Source organism: Pinus tabuliformis, chromosome X (genome assembly GCF_031772625.1).
Source record: "Pinus tabuliformis cultivar Carrire ecotype Pingquan chromosome X, CPIR1, whole genome shotgun sequence".
Classification (NCBI taxonomy): domain Eukaryota; kingdom Viridiplantae; phylum Streptophyta; class Pinopsida; order Pinales; family Pinaceae; genus Pinus; species Pinus tabuliformis.
In genome coordinates, this window is record NC_142308.1 from 885,868,513 (window position 1) to 885,886,291 (window position 17,779).

Here is a 17,779-nt window from a genome sequence, read left to right on the forward strand (position 1 = left end):
TGATTGTGCCAGGTCATCTACTATATCATACATGTGGGAAGATCAGTCAGAAACAACATTACAATGCAATGGCCCTTTGGATCATGGGAATTGACTTAACCTTGGGATGAAGGATCTGTAAGGGACCATTTGGTGTCGTAAGAGGCTCGGTAGATTATTTGGATTTGGGCTCAGTTGCGGATAAAGTTGATGGCTTCTCATATTGACTCGACCGAGTTTGTAAGTTGGTATCATAGGTACTGACCCCCTCACAATTCATCATGAGAATTTGTTAGTCACCAGTACCAAAAGGTTGGGGAGGGTGGGCTTCTTGACCTTGCTAAGGTTGAGCAACAACAAATCCTTACTCAGGGAAAGGATTCAAAAGCACAACTTCTTTAGATGGTGTAGGATCCCGAGGCAATTGTTACATGGGTGGTTGACCTCTAGAAGCTGATTGGGCTTTCCACATTTGGCGCATCTGAGGTAAGAAGGGACACTCATGAGTATAATTTCCATGTACAACACAACATGCACAAGGCTTCTTCATACAAACAACCTTGCTGTTCTTGAGTTGGTTACCTTGTTGCTGGTTGTCATTGTTAGGTTGGTTCCCTTGGGGTTGATTAGGTTGATTACCTTAGTTACCCTAGTTGCCCTTGTTACCCTTCCCCTTATTCCTTTTCTTTGAATTTTGGGGATTGGTTACACTCTATTGTGCATGCACTTGACCCTGACGGGGCGGTGGCTGCTGGGGATGAGGATGCATGAGAGGCTGTGATGCTAATGCCTGACGGGCTAGAGCACTCGGTAGTGCATAGGTGTAAGATGATGAGGGGGAAATGGTTTGGTAGAGAGGTTGAGTACTAGTTGGCCCTGACATCTACTAATGTGGTTGGGTGAATGCATAAGATGTGATCTGTCATGAATACACATTGCTGGAAGGAGGGGGATAAGTGTTGGAGGAACTAGTGCCCCCCCGCAGATAGCCATAAATCTGATAAGTATATGGCATAGGATTTGAAATAGTGCCAACAATATCGTTGGTAGCTTGATATACCCCTAGTGCATTGGCACCACTAGGACAGGGGAGGTTTGGTATATGGTATAGACATAGCTGCATTGAGCATAAATCAAATCATATCCCAAAGCAGTCTAGAGCACCTCTTCCTCTGTCTGAGGAAAGTAAGATGTGACATCTTTGGCAATGGGTGCTAAAAGAGTCCTAAGAAACCAATCAAGGTAGGCATGGTCTTCGAAGGAAGGAGCACGACACATGCTCCTCCTACGCCATTCTTGTACATGGTTGAAAAGACAGGTGGTAGAGGACTAATGAAATGTGGTCAAGGTCTCTGTACCAGTGTCGTAATAGAGAGGTAACTGAAAATATGAAAGGAATACTTTAACAAGCATCACAAACGTGGAATGAGAAGTGGAGGGTTTGTCAATGTACCACTTTGTAGTATCTCTGGTGAGCATGCGTTGGAACAACCGAAGATGAATGGAATCATCAATAATGGAATTAGATGAATGCCACATATGGAAGGAGAAGACGTGATTATTGGGGTTCCCTCCAGAATTACCCTCAAACTTGGGAATTTCTGAGGGAAGCTTAGTCGGCATAGCTGGCCAACGAGCATCATGGTGTATGGGGTCATTAATCAACTGGTCAAAATATGGGAGACTAATCGTAGCCATGAGAGGTAGAAAAGGGGCTTCCAGAATAGTTCATGTAATGGTTCTACTAGATGTGACTACCGGGATAGAACTGGTTCCACCACTAGGTTGGTTTCTTGCACCTACAATGGGTCCTACCATGGTGATGGTGTGTGGTGAAGGAGGCTCGGAATCATATGAGCGATCAGATGAACTAGAAGAAGAGTCAGTATGGGGACTTGGGGAATGAATAACTCAAACCCTGTGGGGAGGAGTAATACGTCCAAGTGGAAACTAAGGATGAATACCTAAAAGTTTCAATGACAAATGCTTTGGTGGCTCAGTGGTTACAAGCCACAAGTGACACAAAAATGCTAAAGGGAGATAAACAAAATGTCTCTATCTTTTTTGCTGAGATAAATTAATTAAGTTAAGTCTGGACTTGGCAGTATTAATGAAGAGCCCTTCGCTTAAGGTGTGCTCATGTGTGAAAATATGTGTGTTTATTAATTAATCCCATATTGTGTTTGAAAAAAGAAAAAAGAAAAATATTTCTAAAACACTGTAAATAAATTGAAATTAAAAACATCAAGTGAACTATCTAAACCTCACCCAAACTAGGTTTACAAACACTGTGCTGGTTGGTGGCGAATTAAATGAAAACAGACTAAGATGGCCAAGAGATCTAAGCATCAGTGTGACTAGGACCAAATGACACTATGTTGTTGGAAAGTGGTGCAACAACAACAAAAAACCAATGATGAAAATCGTTGCAAAAGATAGGGTGATGGGTGTGGAACCTAGAGTAACTAGTGGCACCCTAAGGAAAACGACCAAACAAGGTTCAAGAGGGAAATTTGGATGGAAACAACCTATATTTAAATATCTAAGAACGAAAGGTGCAAATCTTAAATGTATGGCTGAAAGCTCTGCAAAAACTCAGACTTCTTACTCAACTAAAATCCTCCTACAAAGGTGGAAGCATACTAGGATCCATAGTGGCTAAATTCCTTTTTGATAAGAAAAACATAGTAGATCAAGGGCTAAGTGGGCTAAGACAGTGATCACCCAACCTAGTAGAGTGCTCTCGACAAAACCCAGAAAAAGATCAGAAAAATTCCTGAAAACCCTGAAATCACAGGTACTAACCTGATTCAAGGGAGATCAGACTTTTTGGGCCAAAAAGTGTGTTCTCTACCTCCAGATCGCAGGTTTGGGGCTGAAAAGTGCGATTTATGTTGCTCAATTATCAGGCAGCAAGTCGTAGAAAAAATTGTCGTCTCTGGTGTGGCTGGTCCTTGTCACTTGTGAAAATAACCAGAAAACTTTCGAAAGTTAGAAATTTGACTGATTTAGGGTTAGAATGCTAGTAAACAACATTAAGAGACTGAAAATAGAAAAACCTTAAGCTGAAAACTAAAGGTCACTTAGGTGTGGGACATCCTTTACCCAATATGAATAACATTTTACAGCAAGTAGTCGGGTCTGAGGGGATTTCAATGCTTGAAGGTTCTTAGGATATAATCAGATACTGGTTAATCCAAAATATCAAGATAAGACATCCTTTACTACATCATGGGGTACATTTATGTACTTGAATATTCCCTTTGGGCTCATGAATGTCATTGAAACCTTTAGGAGAGTAATGGATATAATGTTTGCTGATGAAAGGGATAAGTTTTTTGTAATATACTTAGATGATATTACAGTCCTCTTGAAAGCTAAGTCTGCTCATCTAAAGCATTTGAGAACAGTCTTCACAAAGTACAAAAGTTTGGAGTTTCATTAAATCTGAAGAAATCTCAGGTTTCCATGAGGGAAGGGAAGCTACTGGGCCATATAGTATCAAAGGAAGGCATTCATATTTATCCCAACTGAGTAATAGCTATACAAAACATTGGACAACTGAGAAACAAGAAAGAGGTCTAGTCATTGTTGGGTAAGGTAAATTTTTTATGTGGGTTCATTCCTAATTTTACCGAAATTCTGAAGGCGATATCAAGCATGCTAAAGAAAGTAAATGAGATTAAATGGACTAATTAGGCAAAGGAATGTTTTGATGACATTAAGAAGGCTTTGGTTAAGGATCCTTTACTCACTAGTCCTAATTTTTCTAAAGAATTTTTAATATTTTCTTTGACTCCGAACACACCATCTCTAGTGTTTTGCTTTAGAATAATGCATAGGAATAGGAACAACCCATTTCGTCTTTTAGCAAAGCATTGAGGGATGTTGAACTGAAATATAACATAATTGATAAAAATGCATATGTATTGATTAAATCACTCAAATATTTCATATTTTTCATACTTCATTATCACATAGTTTCCTATGTACTAGATGCTACAATAAAATGTATTTTAATCCAGCCCAACAATGATGGTAGGAGGGGAGAGTGGATTGCCAAAATGGTGGATTTTTATTTATAAATCAAGCCCACCAAACTAATATAGGGATAAGGCTTATCTATATTGATGACTGAAACAAACCTTGGGACTTTTGGGATAAATCTGACTATGGAGTTATCATACACGATAAGGGATGAATCAACAGTAGTAGTGGATGATCACTTCAAAGATTCTTGATGGTATGGTGATATAGTTTACATATTGCAAAATCTGCGAGTGCCACTAGGGACAAATAGAACCGGGGCCACGCTTTCAAATCTTAATTATGCTTAATATTATGTCCTAAGTGGATATTTTCTTTTCGAAGACCCAAAAGATGTTATGAATTGTTTACTAGAAGATGTAGCCATGAAAATGATCAAATAATTTCATGAAGGAGCATGTGGTGGTCACCATTATTGGAAAGCCATTAAGAAAAAATATTAAGAGTAGGGTTTTATTGGCTGACAATTTATTTGATTTTTATGTTCATAAGGAAGTTAAAACATTCCATAAATATCAATTGTTCAAGGGAAAAGCTAAGTTGATGTCTTTACCCTTAAAGCCTATTTCTGTAGAAGCACCATTTCAAGAATGGGGTCTTGACTTCATAAGCGAGATTCATCCGATATTATCAGCACAACATAAATGGATATTAAAAAGGGCATATTATTTTACCGAATGGATTGAGGCTCTCCCAAGCAGGAAAGCCACTAATCTCACTCTTATGCAGTTTTTAGAAAACATCCTTTCCAGATTTCGTAGTCCAAAAGGAATCATATCTAATAATGCTTAATGTTTTAAATTAAAAAGTTTAATAAAATTCTAAGATGAATATCATACAAATCTTAGTCACTATACAACATATAACCTCAAGGTGATGGTTTGGATAATTCATAAAAGAAAAGCCTTATTACAATTATCAAAAGGTTGTTAGAGGATAATAAGAAAGCTTGGCACACAAAGCTAAAATTTTCTTTGTGGGAAGAGAGGATTAGTACAAATAGGTCAATTACGACAACCCATATTTAGTTACCATATGGTCATGATGCAACTTTCCCAGTTTCAACTGGGATACCAATTATGAGATACTTACAAGAGATAGGAGAAGAACCAAGTCATTTACAGAGGATAATGAATCAGGCGATAGAGGTATACGAAAAGAGAGAAAGGGTAACAGTCTCAAAATTTCCAGGATCAAGTGAAGAATGTATTTGACAAATAAAATAAGGAAGATGATTTGTAACGCTTGGAATTAGTTTTGAAATGGGATGCTCGCATTGAAGGTAAAGGAAAGCGTAGGAATTTTGACAATATTTGGAAAGGCCCAAATGAAGTTTAAAATTTTCATGCAAAGAATGTTTTTATTATAAATGATTTAAAAGGAGATTTTTTGCTTGAAGGTCTAGTCAACAGGTGATTTCTAAAGCATTATATCCCCTGAAACACAAATTTTTACTCGTTTTGTATATATCCATGTTGTTTCAAAACATGCAGGTGTGGATAAACACTTTAAAGAGCTTGAACCTGGAGGAGAAGGCCCTAAGGTTCTGATAAGTTATTATCAGAGAACAAAATTGATTTTTACCTTCAACTATTTTATTTTTAACTTCCAATAGAGTTTGTAAAGAATAAAATTTGAGAAAAAAAAAAAATTTCATAGAGTCAATCAAAAGTTGTTGTTTTAAAGTTGAATTATTGTAATAAATATGCTACTTCTCTATGGCGCTATCCATGATCGACAACATTACATTGGAGCTATCTATTATCACATTTTTTAATCTAAAATATTTTAAAGTGATGACAGTGGGAGTGTTAGTCAAAATTCGTAATAAATAGGGAAAAATGTTGGCAATGGGAGTACAAGCACTGTCATAATTTTTTAAAATTTGAAATTGTACTGAAATTGAGGTTATCATTGCCAAAGGAAGGAATTCAATTTTTTTTGTCTTATATTACACTAACATAATCCACATTAGTAAAGCATAAATTATTATTAGACACGCTGATGATGTGAATGTTGAGATGACGTGATGAATGGAATGATTCCACCGCCGAGAGGTATGTGGGTTTAAAAATTCATGATTGCATGATACAATATGTTCAAATCGGTTGTGAGTTCATTACCATAATGTACACCTGACACATTTGGAATAAATTACCCCATATAGAAAATTCCATGTATTACCCATGATTCAATGTTGTTATCTTATGCTAAAAGGGGATGGTTTGTTAAGTGCTCCCCGAAGATCAAGCATCAAATAGTGATCCCTTTTGTGTGTATTCTTTTGGCTATGATGAAGCATGGGAAAAAGTGGGAAATTGAATAGGAGTGAACCTAATGTTCTTGATATTCTGAGGTATATCATGAAATCCAACAATGGTTTCAACCTCAATAACCTGCTAAAACTAAAAGGGGTAGGAAGAAGGGCAGTAAGAAGAAAATTTGACAAACACAGAAACCTACAACAAAGACATTAACTCACATGACCTCCTCTATATAGAAAATGAGTTAGAAAAAGAGAGAAATAGTTACTCTTCTCATTCTTTAGTTATCCAAGGTTTATACCAAGAGAGGATATAGCATAAATGAAACATAGGAGATCCCTATTTCCACTGAAAGCCTACCCACATGAAACAAACAAACAAACAAGGATATGGGAAAAATGTTTGAGCCTCGAGCTGAGAAGACACTAGTAGAGAAAGAGCCCACCATAGAAGAGATGCTCAAAGGTGGAGAATGACCTCACACGAGGCCATGCAACAAGCGAGGTTAAACATAAAATTAAAGAAGAAACTTGAATTAGCTAAGGAGGTCATCGATTTAGACAAGAATCTTGAGAAGGACATGATTATAAACCAGGAGAAGGTTCCAAGCTCAAAGAAGACTTAAGTGAACCAAGGGGTCAAAGAAAGAGGTTACCCTTGAGGGTCAAAATAATAAGAGAAAAAGGGGGACCAATTTGGATATTCTATTAGAGGTAGCCAACACCCTTAGCTAATCAGATCATGACCACACAGTGTTTATGACCCTGTTTTGATTTTTAGACAGACGACCTACCTATCAACAATTTTACACTGGTAAAGGTTAATGGGCACTAACAGTTTCGAATTTAGCACACTTTTGGAAAACGACTTAGAGAAAAGCATTGGCAGTGGACCTGTTAGCAGAACAGTCATGTTCTGACTACAAAAAGATGACAACGAGATTGTAAGCAATTTCAGGAAAGGAAACCCACAAGGAGGAATAATTCAACAAAAGGCCATTTTGACAGGATGACATAGCATGATTTCCAGGGAAGGACGAAACAAGTCGATCAACATTTTGAACCCTGTAGTTTAGTCGGTTTTATAGTAGTTTGTTAAGATGTAGATACGAATTTTATACACATGTATTGAGACATACGATGTGATTTTTAGATGTTGTAATTAAATATTTGCTAGAAACATGTTGTAAGTTATGGTCTTTTCTTCAAAGATAGACTTTGAAAAATGGAAAAGTGTTGGATAATTTTGGCAAAACCTTGGTATATTTTGTATACAATTTGACATTAATATAAACTATTGTGATCTATATTATTTGCTCAAAGTTATAGATATTCTTGTGTGACGAGTTTCATGTATGTATTCTAGTTCATGTTACTCCTTTTTTTTCATAAACTGATTCACAAGTTTTCTACATTTCGAAATTGAGTTATTAAATATGAATTCTTTATCATCTAAGATTTACCATTGCCGAAGTGTTATATGTTTCCAACATGAACATATTTTATAGAATTCACTAGCTGCTCTATTTCTGATATTCATTTCTATATGCTTCTATCATAGTATAATGAAAAATTGTCTAAGAAATATATTGCTACCTCGCCTATGTAATTTGTTCATACATCCTATAAGAAGTAGCTTGTTATCAAATAAATTCGATGCCTAGTGGTTTCTCCTATTCTTTCCAGACCAATTTTGTTCAAATCCAATCCTATCTTGTCAATGTATTGAATACATAACTAGTCAAATTTGATTGATTTATAGAAGGTATCCCAATTCGAATAGAAAGGGATAGGTTTCAATTCAAATATTGCTTAGAGGTTATCTCCATTATTTCTTTCCACATCTAGGGAAATTTATGAGTGATAACACGAGGAACAAAAAATCCACTTGGGGAGATCTCTACAAAATCAGCTAATATTATTGGTTATAAACTCTCTCTTATTTCTATTAATACAAAGAGTATTGTGTTTTCCTATATGCGTTATGTTATGTTTGCATTCATATGTTACAATGCCTCATTGATTCATTGAATATAGTAATTGGATTATGCTACATAGATTTTGTAGATCCTTGGCTTATTTTAGTTGCATGTGTAGGTGTTGGGAACGGGTTCCCCCAAGGAAAGTTTTGGGGCTAAAAACCCATGTTTTGGGACAATTTTGTAATAAATTTGTAAAGTCTCCACATTTTTTGGTCATGGAGTGCAAAGGTGTCAAGACTCGTAAAGGGTTCTTCACCCTTATTTTGTAAAATGTAAAGTCAGCTGTAAATATCCACCCATGGTCAACGAACCATGGGATTGTATAAAAAGGAGCTATGTAAGTAAGCTCTAAGTAGTTTTAAGTATATAATAATGAAGTAAAGAGCTAAGAATTGGAGTCTAAGTGTTATCAATCTTAGCATAGGTAGAGGGTCTACAGCTGAGTGTGCAGAGGCCTAGGGTGGAAGTCCACAGCTGAGGGCACAGACCCCTGCAACTGCATATGCAGGGTGGATAGGATTTGTATTAATTTGAAGATATCAATAAAGAGAAGTATTCTGTAAATTCTGTATATTTATTTCTTGTTAATGCATCTAGTTATATTTCATTTTTGGATTATTTTACAATGTTCATGTGATGTGAGAATGTATGTGACTGTATTGGTTAATTAAACACAAGTAAGCATATCAGTTTACACGGCGCTAACTGTGGTTGATTAGTAGGATAAGTAAAACACCTGAGATAAATTAGGAACCTATACAATATGCTGTCATAGAAGCGCAAAAATACTTGGATTGCAGGTTAAGGTTACGTGAAGGTCAATTGTACACCTTCGCAGAGGTACTGAAGGGTGGAATAAAGGGTAGACTAACAGAGCCCTAAAGCTTAGTGACCTACTTGAAAGTAGGAATAGAGGGTATAAACTAACATCATGACCATTTAAGGGTGTGGAAGCTTGGTTCCAGCATCCTCCCTTACTACTTCGGGTGAGACTTCAGTCCACGCTCCGCCAGTTGACGCTGAAAGGGCCAAGAGTGTAGGGATTTGTTTGGCTAACTAACGCTGAACCTGGGTCAGGCCCCACAAACCCAAAAGATAGTTCCCTTTCTAGGACCATAATCTGCATCAGAAATGTGTGATTTTGTATCACTGGAATCCAACTAAGAAAGAGCTCGAAGACTGGTTGGATAGGAAGATCCACGAATTCACAACGTGGGAGAATAGAAATCCACGTCTGACAAAGGAGCAGTGGCTGGATAGGTAGTTGTATACAAAAATCCATGAAATCCTTTTCTGTTGCTTCCCAGTTGAGTTATACGAGTGGATCGCAAAGCTAGCGGAGAGCTAAGGAAGGTGGAGGCCTACGGTCCCATTGTCTAGACCCCGGAGTTAGTACAAATACTGGAAGCCTCTGAGTATAAAATCACCCGTGTTGTTGATCATTTGCTTGATCACATCATAGGAGGATTTGTGACTAAATTTGCGGTCAATACCTCAGTTAGTTATAGTGAGGTAGAGCGACACTTTTTCAAAGGTCCGTGATGTAAGTACTTGAAGTCTTTAAATACCTAGATTAAGATGTTATTGTGTGACAAATAGGTTATGTAGCTACCTTGATGTTCGAAGCTACGCGAAGTGGGAAGACTTACAGGAACAAGGGAAGAAAGGGTCCTTAATATAGGCCACCGATTTCACCTCGTTTGGGTGACAAAGAGGGAGTAGCACAAGCTTCTACGTGAAGCGAAGTTCAGTTCATAAAACAAGGATTATCGGGATTTCCACCTCCACCTACACCATCATCACTTGCGACTTCACCCATACCACCATGACCTCCACCATATTTCAACATGGAAAATTCAGTAAATCTGCCTTTGTTTAAGGGCTTGGGATATGTGAACTTGGACCAGTTTTCGTTCATCATGAAAGCTATATGGGAAGCTTAGGGCATCACAAATGATTACATGAAGAAGGAAACATTGGTTAGTGCTTTGCAAGATTGCATGCTAACTTGGTACATCAAGTACTCTAATGATAACCTAAATGTTGGGTTGGTAGAAATCCAGACCATGCTAAATAAAGAGTTCAATAGGACTAAATATGAGGCACAATTGATTGTGGGGTTCAAGGAAATCGTGATGAAACTAGGAGAGACACCTTGGGAATTGGATCAAGGATTAAAGTTAATATCCACGAAGTTAATATGAACTTAATAGATGGACAGCACCACGAGTGGTTCATGGCTTCACTCCTGCCTCACCTAAGGGTTGCACTATCACAACAGAAGATTATGACTCAAGCAGAGTCCTTTGAGATTGCCATAAGGCTACATGAATCACTGATGCAAGATCCAAATTTAGGGGTTCAACAGATCCATGCACAGTTTCAAAATCTTTGCCTCAAAATGCAAAGTTGGAACCAGGACAGGATAGTTCGACTGGAGGTGCGCGAAGAAATATGGTGCCTGAAATGTAAAGGTCAGGGGCATGAAAAAGACCACTACCTAGTCTATGTGAACTATATTGTAGGAGGAGGATAGATGCCTTTGAGGCCGGAAGCCCAAGCAGGACCAAGCGTGGGGCCTACGTTGTGGTGTGCTATATGTTAGGTAACAGGGAAACACACAACTGATAAATGCCATTTGCTATAGAAGTTTGTACAAACAATGAAACAATTGTTCTACAATTTATGCAGGTTGGTAGGGCATGGGAGCGCAACTGCCAAAGTTACAAATTAATGATGGACAAAACAGCCGCCTATAGAGTTCAGGCATAAATGCGCCCCCCTGAATAGAGCACTAGGATGGCATGAACAGGTTTTCAGCGGCGCAGATGAGGTCGAGGAGGAGGAGGACCTCGCAAAGGTCAACGATAGCTAATCTGCTACAACTATGGAGGACCAAGACACTATGCCCATGAATGCACTAACCCAACGCGTGTATCGTTCAAATAGTGTACTCATTTTGACCATGATATGGAGGACTGTACTATGCTGATAACGGGGATATGCGACAAAGGGGTGCTACCACATTAGCCGACTAAGAACCTGCAGATGATGAGGGATGAGCCTTGCGAGGAGGATTCGAATGTGAATATAGTGCTCCAAAATGGAATTGTAACGAGAGATGATAAGGGGAAACAACTCGAAGATAGTGCATGGGTTCGCAAAGCTCCTTTGAAGGAGACTGAATTTGATTTGGAGCATGCACACAAAATGTTCATGGAAGTAAAGAAGAGCTTCGTTAAGGCCTCTACCTCAGGGAGCAGAGATGAGCCTGATCAGGAAATGGACCCTTCTATGCTTACGAATTTTCTAGAGACCTACATGAAGTTGCTACGTGATAGCAAGGCTATGACAGGGTTACAGGAACTTATAAATTGATGTGTTGGAAACACTCTTGGTGAACCATGTGTGGTACAAAAGATTGGTAAGCATAAATCAAGTACAGGGCATGAGATGAGACTGACTGCACAAATAGGATAATATGAAAAGGATTAGGCTATTTTGGATCTGGGGTGAGACGTGAACGTTTTACCAAAGTTGACTTGGGAATGGATGGGGAGACCTATGTTGTAGTGGTCTCCAATTTAGTTAAGGATGGAAAACTAGGAGAAGATCATCCCCATGGGAAGATTGCATGGAGTGACTATAGATACTGAAGGCGCGAGCTCATTGGCTAGCTTTGAAGTGATATAAATTATGGATGACATCAACCCCTACCCTACGGTCCTTGGCATTAATTGGGCTACTAACATGAACAAGGTAATCAACCTAAAAAAGTGGAAGATGATATTTGAAAAGAAATCGCTTCGTGTAGTAGTACTCATAGATCCTGTTGAAGGATCTCGCTATACTAAACCAGTTTGCGATTATGAGAGCGATGAAGATTTGGATTGCATATATAAGATAACAGTGCAAGACCAAGATTGGGTGAATCCGACAATGGATAGATGAATTACATGGGATCACGAGAGTTCTTGCACCTTAGACTCTCATGAAGAATTAAAGTGTTGGCAGAATCAGCTACATGAAGTAACCATGTTGATCTGTAACATGATGACCTGGTTGCTACATTGTGTATTGTCAGAGGTAAGAGATCTGCCCACTTACGATGGCTTGAATGATGTAGATGTATTTTTGGATGCGTTTGAGACTGAAGTGCCAGAGAAGCAGTGCTTCCAGGCTTTGGACTGGGCACTATGCGCTACACCTGCGAGATGGTGGGGTAAACACAAGGGTAGCTTCGATAATTGACGTGAGTGTAGGAGGATGATGCAAACACACTTTGGGAAGCCGAAGGTATGAATGATAGACAAATATGACAGAATGGATGATCCACATGCACACTTGGCCAAATGGGCTAAGGATTATGGAGCAAAGCCCTAACCTGAAATGGTGCACTTTTTGTCTCATACCTTGGATGTCATCTCGATGAACTGGTACATGGAGACAGAGCTCTACCATGGCACATGTGAATGGGATAATCTGCATGAAGGATGCATAATGACATTTATCTTCAAAGACAGGTTTGATTGTATTTACAAGAAGTTAAAACAACAATCTTTAGAATACCACAGGATCCTTTGGATCTAATTCAACCCGATTGGACTACCTAGCTAAGCCATGCACTGGAATGCTATAACTTGACTGCTAAAGAAGAAGATGAGGATCCACGAAACATTAATATCCCTGAAACCGAGGGTCACCATGTGGTTAAGGGACTACAGATTTAGAATCTTAATATGACCGTTCCACTAAAAATGAAACAAGTAAATATTGGTATGGAGGTGGAGCCCAAATTCGCAAAGATTGAAGATTACTAGGATGATATGATGGTAGATAAGGTCACCGAATTGCTCCACAAATACTAGGATTTGTTCCCTAGCACATTTATAGAGCTAAAGGGGATAACAGGAGACCTGGGAATTATAAAGATCACGTTAAAACCTAACACAAAGCTAGTTAAGAAAAGACCTTATTGTTTTAATCTGAAGTATAAGGAGAAGGTTTGCTTAGAGATAGACAAGATGCTTGTGACAAGAATCATTGAGCTCGTAGAAGAATCTGATTGGGTGAGCCCAATGGTGGTACAGGAAAAGAAGTAGAATGATGAAATAAGGATATGTATAGATCTTAGGAAGTTGAATGACACTTGCGTATGTGATCCTTTCCCGACTACCTTCACTGATGAGGTATTAGATAATGTAGGTGGCTAGGAAGGATACTCCTTCACTGATGGGTTCTCTGGGTACCATCATATTAAAATTGCCCCTGAGGATAGAAGCAAGACAAACCCTGAGACTGAGTGGGGATGTTTTCAATACATTGTAATGCCTTTTGGATTGAATAATGCACCTGCGACTTTTTTGCACATAGTCATTGCTGCATTCAATGAATTTATTCATAAGTTTCTGGAGGTGTAATTTGATGACTGGACTGTGTTTGGGTTGGTAAAACACCATGTGGCAAGTTTTCACTTAATTCTAGATACTTGTCGAAGGTATCGGATTGCACTCAATTTGAAGAAATGTCTATTTAGTGTGCCTTTTAGGACTCCGTTGGGTCATATCATTTATAGACATGGACTGATGGTAGATCCCACGAAGATCGCAGTGATACTTAAATTGGAGGCACCGAGGAGTATAAAATAGTTGCACGCAACCTTAGGACATACTGGGTATTACAGGAAGTTTATCAAGGGCTATGCCTAGATCACCACACCTATGGAGAAGTTGTTGAAAAAGGATGTCACGTTCTTTTGGAACGAGGACTATCAGAAGAGCTTGGATGTATTGAAAGGAAAAATGGTCACTACACCAATTTTAGTCTTCTCGGATTGGAAGAAGGAGTTTCACATATATGTAGATGCATCATGTATAGCACTGGGAGCAGTACTGACACATGCTAACAAAGGTGAATTGGACCATCCTATAGCATTCACATGAAGGAGGTTATCCAAGGCTAAGAATAACTATTCCACCATTGAGCGTGAAGGGTTCGACATGGTATACGCACTCCAGAAGTTTAGACACTATTTGCTGGGTGGACATTCTAAGATGTATACGGATCATTCTACATTGAGATACCTCGTCAACAAGGCTATGTTGGGGGGGAGAATCTTTTATTTTAGGAATATGATTTTGAAGATATTGTGGAGCCTCAACAACTGAACGTGGGACCGGACCATCTGTCACGCATCGAAACAAGGGAAGAGCCCACTAATCTGGAGGGATTTCCTGACGCGCAGCTATTTGCAGTGCATGTCGCAGATGGTCACTTTGAAGACTACACTTCCTAATGATACGAATTGCCCTAGAAGGTTACACTGCCTAGTAGAAAAAGGAGCTAGTGGTACACGTGACAGGCTTTTCTGTCATTGCTAAACATTTGTACAAAATGGGGTTTGATGAAGTATTATGACGATATGTACCAGAGTGTGAAAGGACCAGTATCCTCTCAGACACTCATGGGGGCACTGCGGGAGGCCATTATGTATGAAGAGAAACCGTACAAAAGATTCCACACATAGGGTTGTGGTGGCCAACCCTCCATCAACATTCAAAAACTTACTGCATGGCATGTGATGTGTGTGAAAGGACTCGTAGGCCATCGCAGAGAGATGAGATGCCTCTGGACCCATAGATGATGTTACAACCTTTTGAGCAATGGGCGATAGATGTTGTGGGACCCATTTTTCCCCAAGGGAGGAAGACGGGAGTGCAGTCCATTATCACTGCGACTAAGTATGTGACTCGATGGGTGGAGGCACAACTTGTGAAGGACTACGCAGGCGCGACCACTGCGAAGTTTCTCTTTGAGCATGTGCTAACACAATTTGAGTGTCCAAAGATTTTGATGAGTGATCATGGTACACAGTCTCTGAATGAGATGATCAGTGCACTGATGGAGGAATTTCAGGTATATCACCAGAAAATCATTCCTTATAAACCACAGGCTAATGGGATGGTGGAAGCATTCAATAAGGTGCTGGAAAACACACTTACCAAGGTTTGCAATGCTTAGATAATTGATTGGGACCTAGGCATACTTGCATTACTATGGGCCTATAGGACAACATGCAAAAAGTTAACTGGATAGATACCCTTCAGGCTTGTATATGGTGTTGAAGTAGTGATGCCCATGCAGTACATTATGCCTAGTCTGACATAGCGGCAATCATGGGTATGCCAGATCATGGAGCCTTGGAAGAGAGGCTCGTGCAACTTTCTGAGCTTGAGGAAGAGGGATTTCTAGCTGGATTTCACCAACAGGTCAAAAAGCAGCATGAAAAGCCATGGCATGATCGACACATTAAGCTGCGCACTTTTTAGGTAAATGATCTGTTTTTGTTATATGACAGTAAATTTGATAAATTTCAAGGGAAGTTTAGAATGTACTAGCTAGGGCCCTATGTCATTAAGGATATTATTGACAATGGAGCAGTTTACTTGGTTAAATTGAATGGAGATCCCTTCCCTGGAAAGGTGAATGGCAGCTGATTGAAGCCATACACCAGTGATCCGGCCGGGTGACTATATGAGGGTAGCATAGCCTTAGCACTCTAGGAAGCTAAAAGGAGGCACGTGACTATAAACTACACTGCCTGGGTTGGGGAACTACATGATTGAAGGATTGTGCGGGATGAAGAAATGTCATAGTGTTTGCGACAATGTAAAGAGAGTTGCGCTACCCAGGGAGAAATCGCGCAGGTCAGCCGGAAAGTGACTGTTAAGGTCATTATTCATGATTTCATAGTAGGAATGTTGCCAAATGGAGTAGCAAACCGACATTTAAGACAAACTTTATGGGTAAGATCTTTTGAAATCTACCACCAATCCAGCATTAATGAACTGAATGTCGGGGGAACGGTCAGATTTGAATTCAAAATGCCCTATAAATTATAGGTGGAGGCCTAACGAAAAACACTTGGAATTTTGAACATTGAGTTGGTGAGCTCTTAGATGTGCATGATCTGCATATTCCTCGAAGAATTGCTCGATTGCCGAGTGTTTGGTTGATTCCAAGAATCAAACTACAATTTCATCTGTAATTTCATCTCAAGATTCGAAGCTATGGACACCGAAGCAGTGACAACTGAAGGGGCTATGCGGAGGTTGTTAGGGAGGCAAAGGGAGCTTCTCCAGAGGTTGTAGAGGTATTAGATGAAGTCCCCATATCACCACGGACACCTAGATCAAAGTCAACAAATATGGAGAATTTGGTATCTACGGATAAATACTAATTCCCTAAATAAGTACCCATATCTAGAACAACAGCTTAAAGCACTTTAACCTTTTTCTATAAACAATAGATAACACAAAGAGAATGAGAGGACCTACTTGTACTAATGCTTTCCTCTTGTCTCCTTTGTATCAGTCCTGTTTCTCCTTCCTGTACTTAACACCCTTGAGAGGTACCTGTAAACATCAACATAAGACAAAGAACCAATAAATGCAAAATATCTATTGATTACAAGTAAATGGAATCAGATACATTCATAGATATAAGCATCATATGTCAAGATAATCATATGGAAAAAAGGTGTAAATACTTTATTGAATAGTTAGAAGAATTACAACCATGAAGCTTGATTCAAAGTCACTTCTCTAGCTTTGGTTCCACCCACATTACTTCATAAGCATGACATTTTGGCAGCATAACGACACTTACAATAGTGTCAATTCTCAAACTAACATTATCTCCTTACAAATCATCAAAGTCTATCCCATTGATCACTTAGATGAGTGCTCAATTTATAGGAATATGGAGGAGGTTTTGTCATCAATGACGGTATTGAATGGCCTTCCATACTTAGAATTAGTTCCAAGGAGGAAGAGATGAGAGGATAGGATGTATTTTAACTCATTACTCATCCATTTACGAGCTCATAGGAGATGATAAGTGTGGGAATATTCTAGAAGGCTCCAAAAGATAAGAATATTCCCAAAACCCTATGTGAATTTCACTCAAACTCATCTAGCATAGGTTAAAGAGGGCCTAAGTTCTCTGCAGAGCACCCTGGCACGGACTTAACTACTCTACAACACACCCTTGCATGGGCCTAACTGTGCTAGTCCCTCTAGAGGTCATTTTAAGATGTCTTCAGACCATGAAGCTATCTGTGAAGGAGGCATCCAAAAGATTGACCTGTTTAGGGCAACTAAAATTAGGGCTTGATGAGCCCTAAAACACTAATCTGGATTATGGGAGTGATGTGCCTAAATGGATCTATAACAGCTACCTGCTAAAGCATGAAGTCAAAAACGTAATGTCAAGTGAATTTCTTTACGATGTGATGAGGAGGTTCTGAAGTGGTTGGTGACCTGCATCGATTACAATATATAATATCATGATATTTTGATTTTTCTCATGAATTGTTAAGGGAAGACATACCCATGCTCAGCATATAAAATTTCATTACAAGTACATAGATAGTCGTGTAGAGATATAGACCGATGATCGGATGACCATCAATCTAAAGCCATTGTACGGATGATTGGGTACATTTCCC